The 20,530-nt window shown below is 46.0% G+C and overlaps 1 long non-coding RNA gene across 2 annotated transcripts in view; it reads left to right on the forward strand.

Annotated features, from left to right (window-relative positions):
* Positions 1-16,499, forward strand: part of LOC127599227 (uncharacterized) — a 58,665-nt gene extending 42,166 nt beyond the window's left edge. Inside the window, exons 3-4 of one of the 2 annotated variants that reach the window (XR_007962038.1) lie at positions 15,823-16,094; positions 16,431-16,499. This is a non-coding gene — a long non-coding RNA (uncharacterized LOC127599227). Of the gene's footprint in view, positions 1-15,092; positions 15,493-15,822; positions 16,095-16,430 lie in introns of those variants that run through there. The other variant, XR_007962039.1, reaches the window with a different exon arrangement.
* Positions 16,500-20,530: the final 4,031 nt, after the last annotated feature.

Raw genomic sequence — 20,530 nt, forward strand, 5'->3', positions numbered from 1 at the left:
CTTGAACACTTGCAGACAGTCAGACAGCAGGGCGAATAATCCGACAGCGAGTTGTCGACATGGTAGAGTATATATAGACAGCTGGTTAATGAGGAATGATTCGCGTCAGGTGCAGCTCACGAGGGAACGCCGACACTCCCACCGGAGACTGAAAAAATAAAACTAACCAGATGGAGATCATGACAGAGGAAGGACTGTCTGACTCCCAAAATAAAGTGCATCACAGTAATCCAGCCGCGATGTAAAAGCATGGATGACTGTTTGTAAGTGCTGTTGTGAAAGGGAAATAAAAAACCACTGGGGCCCCAAAATTGAACCATGTGGAACACCATACGAGAATAGTGCAGAGTGGGGCTTTCATACAAACAGAGCATACAAACATACTTATCGGAATACATCCTCTCGTCTCTACCTCTTCTTGTTGCTCAACCACATTACATTTCTTCCAGTCAACTTCAGCTCTGCCCATCTCTGACTTCATGCTTGTGAAAAGTAGGGAAGTTGGAAGCAAAGTTGGAACGAGGCACTCCCTGCCAGGAGGAGAGTAGCACAGGCCTCTAATGAGCGACTGGGCGCAGACAGCCATCCAAGCGCCGTCTCCTCTGGCATCCGATTGGACGTCTTCACTCTTGCCGCTGCCTTCCGCGGTCCCTCATTATGCTCAGGTATTTATAGGAGCGGGGAGGCCATCGCATGTCTTCCACACGCCTTATTAGAGCTCTAAAAGGCGGCCGAGCGGAATTCAACCAGAAAGTGAGCGTGGAGATGAATGTTGGGTAAGGATTAAAAGCTGCATCCTAAAATTCAGGAATGAATGATCACAAGGAAAACAAAAGCCCCACGGATTGCACTTTTGCTTGCCTCTATTGCCAGAAGGATGCCATCGCTCATGTTTCCAGGACACCGCCGAGTCGATATGTGAACTGTCGTTGGAATGTGGAATTAAACGTTGGAACAGCTGGCAGCTAGTCCGCTGTGTAGACTGCTGTGGTAATTTGGACAATTTTTATTTTTCTCAATATTGAGGTGGCGGCTTAATCATTCATACTTTTTTCAAGGTCCTATTCCCATGTATTTCTGAGCAAACACTAGCACTATAAAAATAATAGTAATACATTTATATAATATCAAATTACCTTTCCTATTTCATCTGCGATCTCACCAGTGTTGCCACGGTTACCTTGAAAAAAGTCACTTTACCAATGACATGATTTTAAAAGTAACAAAGTTACTTTAATAGTAACCTTTAGCAGATACAACTCCCTCGCTGAACATTCATTCATTCATTCATTCATTCATTCATTCATTCATCTTCCGAACCGCTTAATAATCACTAGGGTCGCGGGGGGTGCTGGAGCCTATCCCAGCCGTCTTCGGGCAGTAGGCGGGGGACACCCTGAATCGGTTGCCAGCCAATCGCACAGAAACGAACAACCATTCGCACTCACACTCACACCTAGGGACAATTTAGAGTGTTCAATCATCCTGCCATGCATGTTTTTGGAATGTGGGAGGAAACCGGAGCACCCGGAGAAAACCCACGCAGGGGAGAACATGCAAATTCCACACAGGGAGGCCGGAGCTGGAATCGAACCCGGTACCTCTGCACTGTGAGGTCGAATGAAGTATTCATTCATTCATTCATCTTCCTAACCGCTTGATCCTCACTAGGGTCGCGGGGGGTGCTGGAGCCTATCCCAGCTGTCTTCGGGCAGTAGGCGGGGGACACCCTGAATCGGTTGCCAGCCAATCGCAGGGCACACAGAAACGAACAACCATTCGCACTCACATTCACACCTAGGGACAATTTAGAGTGTTCAATCAGCCTGCCACGCATGTTTTTGGAATGTGGGAGGAAACCGGAGCACCCGGAGAAAACCCACGCAGGCCTGGGGAGAACATGCAAACTCCACACAGGGAGGCCGGAGCTGGAATCGAACCCGGTACCTCTGCACTGTGAAGCCGACGTGCTAACCACTGGACTACCGGGCCGCCCCTCGCTTAACATAAAAAAACAAAAACACTCGGTCTTGCCACTTGATTGGAAGTGGATTGTTAACAGTGACATTTAAGAGTAAAGTTTGTTTGATTTTATTGCAATTAAAATCAAGGCAACCTTTTTGACTTCGTATAACCACTCTTTTTTTTTTTTTTTTAAGTGAGTCTTTTCTGAATTTCACTTTGCCTAAATGGGCTACTTTTAAGCTTTAAACTTGAACGCATACTGTGCTAAGCTCCATGTGAATGTTCTTTTTTTGGACGCAGCGTTATTGAAGCTAAACAACAATGTGCTTTTTGTTTTTCGACGACATGAATCCAACATTTCCAGCTTGAAAATGCAAATCGTGACGTCACTTCCTGAGGCGGAAATGCAAAGTTGAAGACCCCCCACAATGCCTCACTATGTTCAAGTTTTAAACCCCGCATTTTCCATTACGTGTTCCACAATGCAATTATTTGTTGAGTGTTGTGAAATCAATCAATTGCCCTCCTGTATTTTAGAGATCGCCGTGGCTGAGAAGTATGTGCTGTTTATTTCAGTCTGGTCAGATTTTTCTCACTGCCGCAAACTGGAAGGATGAGCCGCGATACAGTGTGTGTGTGTGTGGGGTGAGGGGGGGGGGGCTCTGGAAGTAAATCCCCTGTAAATCCTTCGGACTCGTGATTAGGAAAAAATCAATTTAGCTCCTTGCAACCATTCAGCTGCTGCTTCTTGATAACAATATTATTTTGCGTGTGTTGTGCGCGCGCATAAACCAGCCTCACGTTGACGACTTGGATGGCAGGACATTTCCAATTACGCTTCAGTCATGATTGATTCAATCGGCCCGTTAGCCCGTGACGCATCATTTAAATTCAGCCTTTAAGTCCTCCTCCCCGGCTCTCTCGTTTTCGTCCTTTATCTGCCTCTCCAACCCCCCCCCCCCCCCCCCCCCCCCCCGAGAGTAGCAGCTGCCACTTATTAATTTTACCAAAACTAAATTCAAAGTTATCATTATCTCAAATGGCACAGGCCTAAATATTAATACGTCATCAAGAGGCCTTGGCCACATTTGGATCCAAATGTATGCGGCTGTTAATGTCTCGGGAGGAATACGCGGTGGGCTCTTAAAAGGGTGAGGGGGGATAATTTATCGCAGAATAGGAGAGAGAGTACGAGTAGAAAATGAGACGGATGTTGGGAAATCGTCATGTGCTATTCAAACATGAGTGCCGGCACGGAAAAACATCTGCTCGGGAACTCGACCTATAGGAGTGCGGTGCCAAGATGGCAGATGTTGACCTGAGAGGATATTAACCCCCAACAGGACAAGCTGCTTGCCTTGCTATTTAATCAACACAGGTGTGTCAGGAAAAGGTTGAAAATCACATTTGCATGAGAAAAAACAAAACAAAACCCGCATACTTTAACGAAAATTAAATGGCAGCCTCTTGGCTTCCTGCTGTTCATCCAAACATCACCTTCCTGTGGCTCCTGAAAGGCGAGTGAATTAGCAACTGGTCCTCCATCATCGTCCTCCTCGCGCGAATCTTTGCAGCAACACCAATTAACCAAACAAGAATCGCTCGCTAGGGTAAATTGGCGACGGGCGAGTGGGAGGGCCGCGTTGGACGAGGTAGCTGCGAGTCAGGAAGAAGCCTTGACGTGAATGGGGCTGTGGGAAGGAAGGACAAATGACTGCGCTACTATTGATTGAACGATGGAGAACAGAGAAGATGGGTGGGAGATGGTGAGAAGGAGGGGGTGGGGGGCAGACGGGAGGAATTTTTTCTGGAAAAACATAAACAGTCATCCATCAAGAGTATTCCCCTGCTATATGGCGCGGCTGATTTTTCAGCATTTTTTGTGTGTGTGTCTGTGTGTGTGGGGGGGGGGGGGGGGGGTCGTATAGTAGGCAGGCAGTTCTGAATTTAGATTTGCGCATGCACATTGTTGTGGCACAACATGCCAGCCGGCAATGAGGTGAACTGGAAGTCACATCGAAAATGGATAGCACTATGGTGATTAGGGGGCGTCCCGGTAGTCCAGTGGTTAGCACGTCGGCTTCACAGTGCAGAGGTACCGGGTTCGATTCCAGCTCCGGCCTCCCTGTGTGGAGTTTGCATGTTCTCCCCGGGCCTGCGTGGGTTTTCTCCGGGTGCTCCGGTTTCCTCCCACATTCCAAAAATATGCATGGCAGGCTGATTGAACACTCTAAATTGTCCCTAGGTGTGAGTGTGAGTGCGAATGGTTGTTCGTTTCTGTGTGCCCTGCGATTGGCTGGCAACCGATTCAGGGTGTCCCCCGCCTACTGCCCGGAGACAGCTGGGATAGGCTCCAGCACCCCCCGCGACCCTAGTGAGGATCAAGCGGTTAGGAAGATGAATGAATGAATGAATGGTGATTAGGCCGTCTATGGCATTTTTACATTAGCATTAAGCTAGCAGAGCTAATTCAAGGACTAAATTGCACGTGAGCAACCCAAATGAGGATAAGAGGCATAGAAAATGGATGGATGGATCCATGGTAATATAAAATCATCCCAATCAGTATTAGCAGCTACATTTGACATTTAGCATTTTCAAGAAGCGTGTCTATTTCAAATTGCTGCTACAGACATTTCCAATTCCAATGTGACATTTAACACCTGAATTGGTTTTTTTTTTTTGTTTTTTTGCCACTGAAACATCGCAAAGCCATCTTTTAGTCTAATTGATTAGTTTGGCACACCACGCAGGGTTGTTCTTCACCGCGAGACTTCGTTATCTCATTCCCCGGGCTGTCTTTCTGTCTTCCCACTCAGCGTGGTGATGCATTTTGTCTGTGGGCAGCAGGCAGCGTTGCCCTCGGAGTCCTTCCGCTCCGTATCATTCTCAGCGCGTCCCGTCGGACGTCTGCCTGTGTGTGCTTGTGTGTGTGTGTGTGTGTGTGTGTGTGTGTGTGTGTGTGTGTGTGTGCATGTGTGTTTGTGGCAGTGGAAGCGTGTGTGACAGTAGACGGTCCACATGACTTATTATCGACGTTGCTTTTCCCCTGCGCTTCTCAATGCAGGCAGGTTGTGTCTCACACAATATGGACAAAAGTGATCTTCTATTTTCACTCTCTATATTCGAAAGATGCCAATGGTGAGAAGAAGCTTCCAGTGCGTGATTCAAAGGGAATGAAAGAACAACTTTGATTGGCCAATTTGAAGGCGACCGTGGCCACTCCCACAGAAGCGCAGCCCTCCCTTTCTCCCATGACGGTTTCTGTAATTGTGAAGTTAGAGCAGTGGTATTAAGAGGTGGAATAGGCCGGTTTAAGTCTCCACTTAATTGACCAGGTGCCAAACGCACACCGTGGATGATAGGTGGCGTGACCAAGTGTCCCAATAATTTTATCTGGTTTACATCCTTTGAGCCAAATGCAATAAACAGTCATCTACATTCATTCATTCATTCATTCATTCATCTTCCGAGCCGCTTGATCCTCACTAGGGTCGCGGGGGTGCTGGAGCCTATCCCAGCTGTCTTCGGGCAGTAGGCGGGGGACACCCTGAATCGGTTGCCAGCCAATCGCAGGGCACACAGAGACGAACAACCATCCACGCTCACACTCACGCCTAGGGACAATTTAGAGTGTTCAATCAGCCTGCCATGCATGTTTTTGGAATGTGGGAGGAAACCGGAGCACCTGGAGAAAACCCACACAGGCCCGGGGGAGAACATGCAAACTCCACACAGGGAGGCCGGAGCTAGAATCTAACCCGGTACTTCTGCACTGTGAAGCCGACGTGCTAACCACTGGACTACCAGGCCGCCGCATCATTAGTTATTCATTCATTCATTCATCTTCCGAGCCGCTTGATCCTCACTCGAGTCGCGGGGGGTGCTGGAGCCTATCCCAGCTGTCTTCGGGCAGTAGGCGGGGGACACCCTGAATCGGCTGCCAGCCAATCGCAGGGCACACAGAGACAAACAACCGTCCACGCTTACACTCACACCTAGGGACAATTTAGAGCGTCCAATCAGCCTGCCACGCATGTTTTTGGAATGTGGGAGGAAACCGGAGCACCCAGAGAAAACCCACGCAGGCCCGGGGAGAACATGCAAACTCCACACAGGGAGGCCGGAGCTGGAATCGAACCCGGTACCTCTGCACTGTGAAGCCGACGTGTTAACCACTGAACTACCGGGCCGCCCCAGTCATCTACAATCCTTAAAAAAATATTCATGAAGGCAGGTCTTTAACTTTAATTAGGCATTACTCTATTCAGTGTGTGTGTGTGTGTGTGTGTGTGTGTGTGTTCGGCCTTCTCTCCCGCTGCCAACACCTCAAAAGGAATGCGCAATGAACACGGTGGGTTTTCCAAGTGACAAGCTGGCTCATTTATTCTGGCTTCCCGTGCACGCACGCAGCCGCCATCATCGCTGCCGACGGTGAATGTGCACAGCCTAATTGCCCTCGACAGAATAGCACCGGCGTTCTCTCTTAACGTCTTTAAGGGACCGTAATGAGTGCGGCCGCGACAGCGCCGCTCTGATCTTTGCCACCATTCCTACGCCTGCATTAGCATTTCACCCATAATCAACACATTGACATGCAGATAGATAAGAAGAGAGAGAAAATTGGGCTAATTTAGCTCATCGGGCTCCATTGTGTGGTGTGGGTCAGGAGCAGTCGTTTAGAAAATCAAGAAGGGAAAAGAAAAAGGGACGACACAAGGGAGTGATGTCAAGGGATTCTCGCTGATTAGAACTGGGCGGCCCGGTAGTCCAGTGGTTAGCACGTCGGCTTCACAGTGCAGAGGTACCGGGTTCGATTCCAGCTCCGGCCTCCCTGTGTGGAGTTTGCATGTTCTCCCCGGGCCTGCGTGGGTTTTCTCCGGGTGCTCCGGTTTCCTCCCACATTCCAAAAACATGCGTGGCAGGCTGATTGAACACTCTATATTGTCCCTAGGTGTGAGTGTGAGCGTGGATGGTTGTTCTTCTCTGTGTGCCCTGCGATTGGCTGACAACCAATTCAGGGTGTCCCCCGCCTACTGCCCGAAGACAGCTGGGATAGGCTCCAGCACCCCCCGCGACCCTAGTGAGGATCAAGCGGCTCGGAAGATGAATGAATGAATGATTAGAACTGCTACCAATTGTTCCCAAAGGTGGCGCTGTGGCTTGAGCTCAGTTTCAGCCGTGTGAAAACTGTCCCTGTAGAACCAAGAGGAAAGGTGCTGTGGTACAGATCAGTTCTTTTGCACAACTTGCCTTTATTGTAAATGGAGATGCAAAAAAAAAAAGACATTTATCTACCAATTATCGTAGAATAAAAAGAAAACATCTCTGAAAGTGTTGCGTCGAATGCCGCCTTGCACAGGAAATGGCACTCGTTGGGGAAAATGACAAGCATCGCCGGAGGGAAAAGTGCCAACCCTGTCAAACCAGAACGCGACTCACTTTTTATTTCCCGGCGTGTGCATCTGACAGGTAAACATTTTACAGGACCGCTGAGTGGAACTGAAAATGAGAGTCACGTGACCGCAGCTATTATGAAAACCACAAACTGCGAAACTGATGGACACATGGAAATGCAGCAACTCCCTCGGGGGTGGGGGCGGGGGGAGGCGTAACGCAAAGGTGACACTTTAGCAATTACTCGTTGGATGGATGGATGGATATGAAACGTTGGCAGGGGAGCCGCAATCACAAAACGAGCTATTCCAAATGATGTCGGGGATGAGAAAGGAAGGGAGGAGGAAATACGAAGGGAAAACTTATGCGGTGGCGAAGAGTCCTTCTCGAGTCGTTGCCGTAGTAACCAGTGTAAAGTCGTGTTATGCGCCATAATCCATAAAATCGCGGGTCAGGTTTGCTCACATTTGCGGTAATAAGCCATAATTCACACAGAACTCTTGGTTGCGTTTGTGGCAGAATTCCCCGACAGCCAACAAACGTGCTGAAGCGCAGAAATCGTGATTGGAAGTGAGTGAGGCTGTGATTGGCTCAAATCAAGGACGAGTTTGCTCGCATGATGGGTCTGAAAATGTCACCAATCTCAAAAGTTGTTGTTGTTGACTTCTTATCGCAGGACTCGGATTCCAGAGCCACCCGTAACACGCAATTCTGTGATGCAGAGAGACCATTTTAAGAAATCTATTTTGATCGTTTTCCCCTTCCCACACACTCTAAACACATTTCAACTGATTAAAACACACTTTTTAAAGTATTCCTTGGGGCCCGCACTCACTCTCTCGCCCGCATTTCTCAAATTAAGAGGCAAAGCATACTTGTTTCAAGCTGTTTAGTTCCCACGGCAAGTTGAGGTTTGCCTGAAAGCTGACACACAAAAGCAAAAGAGACTTGAAAAACTTACAGTGGTACTGTCACGTTTCGTTTTTGCGGTCTGGCCAGCAGGTGGCATGAGCGGTCTTCCTAGCACACCTGTTGGCAATCGTTAATCAATAGAGACACTATTTAAGGACTCCTACGTTCTACACCTGTTGTGGGAGTATTGTTTATGGCATTGCTATCCTCACTGTTCATTGACTTAGCGGCTTTTGACCTCGTCGTGTTTTCGCGCATCGTTCTCGGTACCAAGTTTTTGTGTAAGTACTATTTTATTTTGATGATCTGGCTTTTCGTGCGTGTACAAAGTGTTACGGGCGGCCCGGTAGTCCAGTGGTTAGCACGTCGGCTTCACAGTGCAGAGGTGCCGGGTTCGATTCCAGCTCCGGCCTCCTTGTGTGGAGTTTGCATGTTCTCCCCGGGCCTGCGTGGGTTTTCTCCGGGTGCTCCGGTTTCCTCCCACATTCCAAAAACATGCATGGCAGGCAGTTTGAACACTCTAAATTGTCCCTCGGTGTGAATGTGAGCGTGGATGGTTGTTCGTCTCTGTGTGCTCTGTGATTGGCTGGCAACCGATTCAGGGTGTCCCCCGGCTACTGCCCGAAAACAGCTGGGATAGGCTCCAGCACCCCCCGCGACCCTAGTGAGGATCAAGCGGCTCGGAAGATGAATGAATGAATGAATGAACAAAGTGTTAAATTGTTTTTCGTTCGTAGTTTGTGGGCTTTTCTTTCCTTTCTTGCTCTTTTGTGCAAGCACCTTTTGTTAGTCGTTTTTGATTTACCTCCTGGTCCTCATTTTGGACCAGCGCTTTATGTTCTCGCTTATTTTCGGTTCGATTCAGACATTAAATTGTCTTTACATCGGAGACCTTGTTTCTGTCTACGTGTTTTGGATCCACCTCCCAAACTCGGTTTATCCGAGTCCCTAACGGGTACCTCTAATTACGAACGTCTCTTCATACAAACGTTTCAAGTTACGAAACGCCTAGAAGAGGAAAATATTGCCTCTTATTACAAAATAATTTTTAAGATACGAAAGGGAGAAATACAGATTGCTAGTCACAACTCTGAGTTTCCTGAACGCAACATACTTATAGCTACTCTGCCATTGGCTATTACCGAGCATCTCCCTTGCATCTCATTGGCTAAGAGGGACCTCTACCGAATGTGTCGTTGTGTGTAGATAGCGCCATGAGGCGTTCCGATAGTTTTACGTAAATTTTAATCACCCAGGAAAAAAGTGTTCACAATGCTGATGTTTGCCTTCGACATTTTCGAAGGATTGTGAAAACTCGACAAAAGCAAACGTCCTTGGATCATTTCTTGACAAAACGGCAAGCAAAAAAACACTTTTGAGTGATTACATGAACTAAAGATGGCAAAAAAAAAAGGATGAGGACGCAGTTAAAATTTAAATAACCATCATTTTTATTCTTTATTCTTTACGTTGTGCACAACTCCAATTTATTGTGCAATTGAATTGTAACATGAATTTGTTACATATTTTGATGCATTTTTATTCTTAACGCAACATTTATGTCTCAAGTTTGGGGGGCTTGGAACGAATTAGGGCATTTACATGGAAAACGCGTCTCTACTTACAGAATTTTCTTGTGAAGAAATTTCTTCCAGAACATATTAATTCCATAAGTAGCGGTACCACCAAAATGTTCAACCAAATCATGTTTTTTCTACGAATGAACATCCCTTACCTGAACGCCAACATACAATGTGAAACGTTTTTGACGGGCTAACAGAAATTAGCATGGATGCTACTGTCCTTAGGAACCTTGAACCAACTAACTCCTTACCACACGCAGAATAGCAATAGACGCAAACAGAACATCCAACGATATTCAAGTGGTAATACACCAAAGTGTACAAAACTCAGATATAGCGGCGGAACATCGCATTGCGAATTGGCAGACAAGCAGACCGTTTTGTTTGGAATCTCTCATTTGCTAGCATCCCCACGCTGTCTGCCAGCATCCAACGAGGATTCACGTGAAGCCTTGGGGCCCAAATGTCATTCCTAATATAGTTTGAGCAGCCCTCCGGCTCAGCTAAACTAAGACTTTTTTCCCCCCAAATGTCATTCAATAGCTAACAGTGAAGAAACTGGTGTCATTTGAAGTCAAGATGGCGCCCGAGTAGGCAGCCGTCAGCAAGTGCTCTCATGAGCCTTGCTTTTTTTGTTGTTCTTGTGTTTCTTTTGTCACTTTGTGTTTGTTGTTACGTCGTGTGGACTTGATGTGGACCTTTTTCAGCATTTTTTGGCCACGACATTCATCAAGGAGGAGACTCTGCGCTTGGTGGTTGCGCCTTCTCGGCAGCATGGGTATACCAGCACTGTTTTTGACTGGAGGAATGTCGGCGCCATTTGACTGTCGTTGCTGGACAGTCCCGGGGCGCTTGTGTCTTGCGCCTGTAATGGGCAGCATTTTTCACAGCCCCGCTTTGTTCAGCGGAGAGATCGGTGCTGTTGAACGGTCTGCGGCTGGATGGATGGAGGTCTTGAGGAGCCGACGATGAGAAGAAAGGAGCGTTGGCGCGGAGTGCCGATGCGGATTTGGAGCTGGGAGTCGCGGCTTGGAGTTTGAAGCGGATTATGTGGGACAGGAGAAGTGAACTAATCTCTTTTCGTCAATGGACGCTACAGCTTCGTGTTTGCTTTCAAAACTTTGCTTGTAGCAGACGTGTGCACATTTTCAGCATGATGTCTCTGATCCACTGGTGAAAGGACACTTTGATCCTCTCCTCTTTCATCTATAACTGCTTCAGACAACAAAGTGTATGCGGAAAAGTGGTGAAGATTGCACAACTGTCTCTGTCCCATGTGTTGTCTTGTGTTATTTTTGTTATTTTGACTTCAAAATGGCGCCGCGAGAGTGGCTGCCTTTCCAGCAGCTCCTATTTTTTTGTTGTTCTACTTCTTCCTTTCATAACTTTGCTGCTGTGAATCTGGAATTTCTCCATTGTGAGACTAATAAAGGTTTTCTTAATCTTAATAGCATAAATATTTGAAAATGATTGCTCAAACAAAAACCTGTCTGCTTGTCTGCGATGAACAATGTCGACGCAAGCAGCGAATCATGACAGAATAGCCATGTAACATGATGGCAAACTTTGCCAGCTCCGTTTCCTCTCTTTGGGGCCTGAACTGTTGGCTACTTGTAATTACTTCTTAAACTGCTCTGTTTGGGTGTTGAGTTTTCTTGCAAAGCGCAGCACATCACGGCGCCTAATAGCACATAATGCCTCATTGACTTTTAGCTAATCTGCTCGTACACAGTTTGGTGCCCCAGGCCAAGCAATTTGTTCATTTAGTCCAAGATTAAGCGTTGCGAGTGTTGTGAGCGGCTCGCTTTCTCTGCCGGCCTTCACGGTGCCCGTGAGAATTAGCATCGCTAGTTGTGTATTATTCTATTCGGAACCAGGTAACTCTCTCCTGGCTGAAATTAAAAAATACATTTTGACAAAAAACAATAGAAGCGTGGAACTATCAATGTGGAGTTAAACTTTTTAACCAAATAGTAGGTTCAAACATGTGGGCTAAAATGCTACAAAGGTAGCATTTTTTCCCATAATGCCAAAGGGTCTTGACTTGTGCATGCGTAAATCCCCAAAAAATATATAAAGCTCGATTTATTTATTTTTAGCATTTGGCCTACATTATTATATATTATACCAATACAGTTAGAATATTATAAAATGGTTTATTCATAATTTTGTAGTTTTATTATACCTGTATCACGTGATTTCCGTTTAGCTTTTTTCCCCCTAACACCACGGGATAGTGACTTGGGTATGCACATACCCTGTGACATTATGGGGGGGGACACCGTAAATCATGCACTGCAAACCCATAATAATAACATAATAATAACCCATGTAAAAACTAATAAACAATGTTTACTTTCCTAATTTTTTGATATTTTGGTATAATTTTAAATGCTAAATATATATATTTTTTTGTAAAGTCTGTGATGCACAAGTTAATTCCCCGTAACATTATGGAGGGGGAAAAAATACCGTACATAAATCAGTCGGCCAACTATTATGGGGAAAATGCTGTTTGTAGCATTTAGTCATCAAGTACATTCAAACACAGATGCCAGTAAACAATTTTTAATTCACATTGGCAGTTCCACACTTCCGCAGAAACTCAAGGAAATCATACTGTAAAGCAGTGGTCCCCAACACCTGGGCCGCGGACCGTTAACGGTCCAGGGGTCAATTGGTGCCGGGCCACACAGAAAGAATAAATAGCTTATATTCCTTCCATTTTATTGATTTTGGAAGCTGAAAGATGTTTTATTTTGAAAAATTACCTGATTCTCCGTTACATCCGTCTACACAGTGTGTTACTCTTGACGCTGGTCAAGGCGCATTTCTCGGTCACGTGATAAGTTACCACTAAAATGAAACCCAGGAGCCAGCAAAATTAGTAAAAAAAAACAAAAAACAAAAACAAACGTCTTTGGAAAGTTTCTTTGGGAAGAGGGAAAGGCCCAGGCAGGAGACAGAAGAGGACCGTACGACTTTCAAGGAAAAGAAGACTACATTTACTAGACAGTATAAGGAGTCCCTACTTGAAATACGGATTCATCACAATATAATACAATACAATACATGCTGATTTATATAGCGCTTTCACAACAGCGGCAGCTGTAACAAAGCGCTTTACAAAACAGCCAACACAAAGCAAAATAATAAACACAACACATAACATAAAAGACGGACAGTCGTGCAGTCCCAACCACTCTTCCGTCACACGCTTCGTTGTTTGAAGCAGTTTGAGACGAAAGAGGAGAAAACCAAAGTGTCCTTCAACCAGTGGATCAGAGACGTCATGCTCAAAATGTGCACACGTCGGCCACAAACCAGGTCCCAAAGTCAACAAGAAGCTGCAGCATCCATCGACGAAAAAAGAGATTGGTTCACTTCTCCTGTCCCATGGAAATCCACCTCAATTCCAAGTGGCGACTCACGGCTCCAAATACGCATCGGCGCTCCTCGCCAACGCTCCTCTCTCCCCATCCCCAACCTCAGCGGCCATCCATCCAGCCGCACCAACGCCAACCGTCCAACAGCGCTGACATAGCCACTGAACAAATCGGGGACAATGGGAGATTCCCACACACCAAGCCCACTCTGCATTATATGCGGCGATGGTGAGTCGTATTTTTCATGCACTTTGTATTTGCAGTGTTATCTTATTTGGAGGGCACGTTTCAACGTGACCGTAGTGCCACATAGGACGTTCCTCGTGTCATGATTCGTGTTTATTATTATGTTTCGAATATGCCACCGTTTTCATGCGGGCTATATCATATTATTTCTTTGTATTTATCTTTGTATTTAAACCGGTCCGTGGGGCAAAAAAAGGTTGGGGACCGCTGCTTGAAAGGGAAAGGAACTTCATTATTTTTGCACTTCCAGCATCTTATCTTGCATTCACCCACAGCATACTGTATAGAACGGGTAAGAAAATTAACTCGCGTGCGCAGCCGCTGCTCGTGCCTGTCATTAAAAATCCTAAATGCTTAATCTGAGCGGCGCATTGAGATGCAAAGCTGCAACGGGAAGCGTCTTTTTGATATGGGAGCTGCGCCGTTTGACACAAGCTTAGCCGCGACAATACACAGATTTATTTCCTCGAGTCTTGCCGCAGGTCTGTCCCGCTCTCTTCTGAGCCGAGGTGCGAGACGCGCGCACGTGTGGAATAAAAGCGTGAGGGCCTTCATTGAGATGCGTGATTCTTACAGACCAATAATGCTTCGGCGAGACAGCGGCGGCTCTCTCAGGTGGCCATCTGCCATCTTCCCGCGTTTTGCCCGCGCACGACTTAATTGCGTTTGTCTATAAGAGAACAGATAAGAGGTCGGCGGTGGCGGCGAATTGCACCGGGACTGTAAGTCAGGCATCCTCTGGAGAACGGCTGCTGTGGCTCAATTAGCAAAGCGGACTGGAAAAGATTTTTCACCATTCGTCCTGTGCTTGTTTTCGAAGTTTCCCTCTTCCTCTACAAATGCTTCACGCATTCTTCGTCGATGTTATTACCGAGTTGTATTTGGTTGTTCTTAAATGCGCTAGCAAAAAACTCAAGTGTGAAGACCCCGTAAATATTTCTGTTTTTATTGTGGTTCTTTGTGTCTGTATTTCAATTGAAAGAGCTCTCAAGCACCTCCTGGTATCTTTATTTTGGTTTCGTGATGGGAGTCATGTTTTGTTGTATTCAGCTATTTGTTTTTGTCTGGAAATAAAATTCACGACCCTGGCCCTGCTAAGGTTTTTTTTTGTTTGTTTGTTTTTTTGTATCTACATGTCTGGCGGCCCGGTAGTCCAGTGGTTAGCACCTCGGCTTCACAGTGCAGAGGTACCGGGTTCGATTCCAGCTCCGGCCTCCCTTTGTGGAGTTTGCATGTTCTCCCCGGGCCTGCGTGGGTTTTCTCCGGGTGCTCCGGTTTCCTCCCACATTCCAAAAACATGCGTGGCAGGCTGATTAAACACTCTAAATTGTCCCTAGGTGTGAGTGTGAGCGTGGATGGTTGTTCGTTTCTGTGTGCCCTGCGATTGGCTGGCAACCGATTCAGGGTATCCCCCGCCTACTGCCGAAAGACAGCTGGGATAGGCTCCAGCACCCCCCGAGACCCTAGTGAGGATTAAGCGGCTCGGAAGATGAATGAATGAATGAATGAATACATGTCTGTCGAAGAAATCTTGTTTTTGGTTGGAAACAAGATTGACCTACTGCGGCCCTGCTAAGCTTTTTTTTTTTTTTTGTATCTACAGGTACATGTCTATCAAAGAAATCTGAGGTCCCTTGGTGCAACAAGATCTGTTTTTGTAGCTACTCCAAGTCGAGCCAAATCTTGCGATGACAATGACAGAGGCTCGCAGAATACATTTGCCCCTTTATGTAAATGAAGTCCCCGTTGGCCTTTTGTTTGTCTCTTTTATGCATGCATGTATTCAAACACATTTGACATGTTGAATAAATGAGATGTCTTGGATCTGTTTCTTGCAGGCCCAGTAAACAGTCAAGCAAACGTAAACGAAAGGTCAGGAAAAAGTCAGGACGGCTCTGTCTGCAGGAATTTCCACCGTTATCGTTTTCGGGGGGCGGGGGGGGGGGGGGGGAGTCTTCAGGAAACCGAAGTAAAGAAGCAACCATGGCAGCAGAGGAAATGCTGTGTTTTTGTGTGTGTGTGTGTGTTTGTTTTCTACTTTTTCGGATGATTACATCTCGGGCTCGCTTAGATGTGGACAAAATAAATGTGTCTCTCTCATGGAGCACAAGTCCCCACAAGGGACTAACAGGACGGCCTGGCATCTTTGGCGTAACAGTGGGCTCAGTAATTTGGCCTGAATGGAAGCTCGCCAAATGAACGAGGACATTGGGGAGATTGTTTGCTATTAGCACCGTTAGTCATCATTTCTCCGCTAGCCATAAAAGTTTTGCCAATTGCCGTCGAGGAAAACTAGCATCTGCCATTGATCAAGATGTATGCGTGTATTGCAGATGGACCACTAATGGAAGCCACTTACGGAGATTTGTGGCAGGAGATAAGAGAAGATAAGGTGAGAGGCAAACACTTTTATCATCAACACATCGTGCTTCAGTTTAGCGGTTCACTTGCCCCTGTGGCAAGATGTGGATGCACACCAGACTGGAAAATCCTCAAATGGCTATTTCATATTTTTTCCCAAATCTTGATTGGCACTTCTCTCCAGGCGAGGAGGAGGATTAAAAGCCAGTTGACAGATTCAGTGCATGCAGAGTTCAACGCTTCGGTAAATATGACTCCTTTTCTTCTTTTTTTTTCTGGAGAAACCAAGATAAGAAGTTCGATAGGAATCTGGTGTTGCACAAAAGCGCCTCTGCTCACAACTGGTGTTGTAACTGACAGATTAAATGAGTTGTTAAATGAGGTATGCGTCGTTGTGATAAGCACACAGAATGCTGTCCGACTTCTACCAAATAGCAGCGCTATCAATTCTGGGCTAGCATAAGCATTTTTAGCCAGATTTATCCATAAAAAAGTGTCACCAAGGTATTAAATTTTGTGGTTTGAAGTTTTACTTTTGGGAATGTACAATCAATTACAAATGTTTTTTTTTTTTCTCAAGAGGTGGATATTCCAAAATAATTTCAACAAAGCTCCTGAAGCCCAAGCTAACAGGTCAGCGCGGAACTGCCTTTCTCTCTGGTTGTTCTTCTACTGGTGTGGAAAAGTTCCATGCTACCCCTTTTTTTTACCAAGAGGAGACAAAGAAGTTGTTGGTCACACAGGGATATGATTGTATGTTCTGTTTGTGTGTGAAAAGTAACAGTTTATCATGACCGTAACTTCTATACTAATTTTCGTTAGCCAGTGTGAGCTGTTTTACATTTCATGTTAGCATTAAGCTAGCTGATTTTCATCCGTGATGTATTTTCTTGAACATTTTTGTGTTTAAATACAGTGTTTAATTCTCTTTGATTTTGTGTGTCAGTTTTCCTGTACAGTACACTATTGTAAGGGATATAATATGAAATATGTTATAATATGTAATGTTATGTAAGAATACTCGAAATTTGGGATACCTACTGAAAAAGCTGAAATTTCTCAAGCTGAATTTGACAAGAGGGCAGTGTGATGAGATGTTTCCATGACATCACAGCTACATTAACATTATCTTTCCGTCAGCATTCACACAACCGCAGCAGCAACAATAGTACTGTATTCAGGTTCGAGCTGGATAACATCACAGCAGGTGGTGACATCACATGCCTGTGAGTGATGTCACCACGCGATTGTCCTTTACCATGCCCGAAATAGCTCGCCTTCTCCCTCCTAGTCCCTCCTGCACCCGAATCCCTTTTGCCTTCTATTCTGCATGTCTCCCTCCCGCCTCAACCCCCCCCCATTGCTCTCCAGCCTTTTAACGGTTTTCAGCACGGCCACTTCCCAAGCTCTTTGCTAGATTAATTTGCGATGGCTCTGGCCTGTGCCTGCTTCACTGTATGCAGTGAAAGTCACTCAGGGATTAACGGCAGGCAGGAAGCTCCCACCCAATTGCTGCCTCGGCAGAAAAGACCCCCCCCCCCACCACCAAAACCCAACCTCCATCTCCTTTTCCTTTCTCTCTCTCCCAACCTCATTCTTTCTTTTTTCTCTTTCCTTTGCTCGATACCATCAAGTCCCTCTCTGGTTAATTATTGTAATGGGCTAGCTGTCCTTGGGGGGGGGGGGGGGGTTGGAGGGCAGGGAGGGTGCGGCCAGAGGATTTGCAGTGCTGGTCATGTACAGTATGCTCTCGACGCGCTGGAGGAATGGCCTCAACAAGGAATGAAATATTTACTTATAATTGGGCAGCCGGTTGGTCGGTGCCGCCATGTTTGACAACAAGTAGTGTGTTTTGTGCAGCATCTTATTGGCCCAATTTGAGGCTCAGTCAGCTGGAACACTTTGGTTGAGGTCTGACAGCTGCTTGTGAGAAGCCAAATATTACTGCCGCACAAACACACACACACACACACACACACACACACACACACACACACACAGATGCACAAAGTAACGTTTTGTTTTTCAGCCTTCTCTGGTCAATCACAATCTGCGTGATTACAACTGAGAGGATCACCATTTATCGCACGAGGCGGGGGGGGGAGCGGGGTTGGAGGGGGGGGGTACATTCCTCATGTACCCACAGTACAGTCCGCTCCATAAATGCATACTGACATCCCTTCAGTTTAGTTTTCAGCTAGAGAGTGTATTCTCAATCAGATTCTTGTCAGGGAGTGGATTACATTTCACTTCTTTGCTTTAAAAAAAAAAAGCTTTGTGAAGCACCATTTAATTCTGAAGCATTTGGCTGAATATGAGCAGATGAAACTGCCTGAAACACTTCCAAATTCCAAACACTTCCTGTCAACAGTCATATCATTAAAAAATTCAAGACAACCAAATTCAATGACAGTCATATGTGCATACTACCACATCTATATTTCAATGATGAGATGGTCCTGTACAGTTGGTGACAGTCCACAATGTAAAGTGACCTGTTGAGCTAACTAGCTGTCTAGCATTGCTGTCTATCGAGCTATCTAGCTATCTATGGAACTAGCTATCTAGCTGTTTATATATGTCTATCTCTCTAGCTAGCGAGCTATTGTTGGTCCTCTCGTATGATTTGACACATAAAACTAAATAAAATGAAACATTCAAGATCAAAATGCTCAACCAAACTCAATCGTTTGATGTAACAAATGTCTGCTAGCTTAAAGTTAAGGTAGAGTGCAAAATTCCATCAATGGGCTAATGGACTTCAGCATTCATTCATTCATTCATCTTCCGAGCCGCTTGATCCTCACTAGGGTCGCGGGGGGTGCTGGAGCCTATCCCAGCTGTCTTCGGGCAGTAGGCGGGGGACACCTTGAATCGGTTGCCAGCCAATCGCAGAGCACACAGAGATGAACAACCATTTTCACTTACACTCACACCTAGGGACAATTTAGAGTGTTCAATCAGCCTGCCATGCATGTTTTTGGAACGTGGGAGGAAACCGGAGCACCCGGAGAAAACCCACGCCAGCCCGGGGAGAACATGCAAACTCCACACAGGGAGGCCGGAGCTGGAATCGAACCCGATACTTCTGTACTGCGAAGCCGACGTGTTAACCACTGGGCTACCGGTCCGCCCTGGACTTCAGCATTGATGTCAAAATAATTTCAAGGAACCACCGACATACAAACACAGCATAGAGCAATCTTAGCAGGCATGCGGTATATTCTTGTGTTTATCATGTGAAAACTCATACAAAATGTGATCATTTAGAAATCTGTGATATAGTGGAGGCGCAAATGAACACTGTATTTGCTTGTATGGTGGCCAGTTCATCTCAGATAAGACATTTCACATGCTGATGCTTTTAGCTTAAAGAAAGAATGTCACAACTGACTTAACGATGAAATGGTGAGAAAGAATCGATGAAAATGTGGCAGATCTCTTTGAAATTCCCCCAACCCTATTCTATCTGCCAGGCATGCTGAAGGGCAAAGGAGACCACTTGAGCCCGAGGTCAACCGCAGTGTGACGTTTATAACGAGGACTGCTGGGCCCGGCGAGGAAAGTTGACAGCTGCTTGTTCGAGCGTAAGAGGGTTTCAGAAGTGTGAATCGAGGGAGACTAAATGAAGAGGCTGACATCTGCTGAAGCGCTAATGTTGCAATATTCCCATGGAAGGAAAAGGATACTTCTTGAAGGTGCTATTTCTTCTGCCAACAAAATATTAGAACATTTTTTAAGGTGATATTTTTTAATATGGTTCTTATACTGTCGAGGTGGACTGTATGTCGCAATGCTACCGTCAGTATACATTCATTCATTCATTCATCTTCCTAACCGCTTGATCCTCACTAGGGTCGCGGGGGGTGCTGGAGCCTATCCCAGCTGTCTTCAGGCAGTAGGTGGGGGACACCTTGAATCGGTTGCCAGCCAATCGCAGGGCACACAGCGACGAACAACCATTCGCACTCACACTCACACCTAGGGACAATTTAGAGTGTTCAATCAGCCTGCCACGCATTTTGGAATGTGGGAGGAAACCGGAGCACCCGGAGAAAGCCCACCGGGGAGAACATGCAAACTCCACACAGGGAGGCCGGAGCTGGAATCGAACCCGGTACCTCTGCACTGTGAAGCCGACGTGCTAACCACTGGACTACCGGGCCGCCCCCAGTATACATGTGTACGGTATATTAGATACCGTATTTCATAGTAGAGATGCTAATCAAAAACATATTTATGTACAGTATGTCGATGTGTTTTGCTTGTCGAGGTCAGCTGTAAAAAGTTTTGCTCTGCTCTCACCAACCAATCAGGGAACAGAAAATTTGTGACATCACCACACCTGCCAGAGATGCTTTTTTTCAATGAATTAATGTGCAAAGATCACTGCAGGCTTGTTTTGCTCGTCCAACAGGTTTGCTGTGACTAACCATTCGGAGAACGGAAAAATGCTGTTGTAGTTCTAATTCGTTGAATAAACAGTTCCATTGTTGGCTGTGCTTGTTATGTTGGCCAGCACTCCTGATCCTGGGAGGGCCATGGCAGATGAGTTTGACTTGGCAACACATTGATGGTAAAATATGATTGGACCAAAAAATATATTACATTCACATACTGGAGAAGAATACTATGAAATGAAGACTGTTGGGAAGAAATTGAGAATTGAGAATTTTAAAA

Source organism: Hippocampus zosterae, chromosome 1 (assembly GCF_025434085.1).
Source record: "Hippocampus zosterae strain Florida chromosome 1, ASM2543408v3, whole genome shotgun sequence".
Lineage (NCBI taxonomy): Eukaryota > Metazoa > Chordata > Actinopteri > Syngnathiformes > Syngnathidae > Hippocampus > Hippocampus zosterae.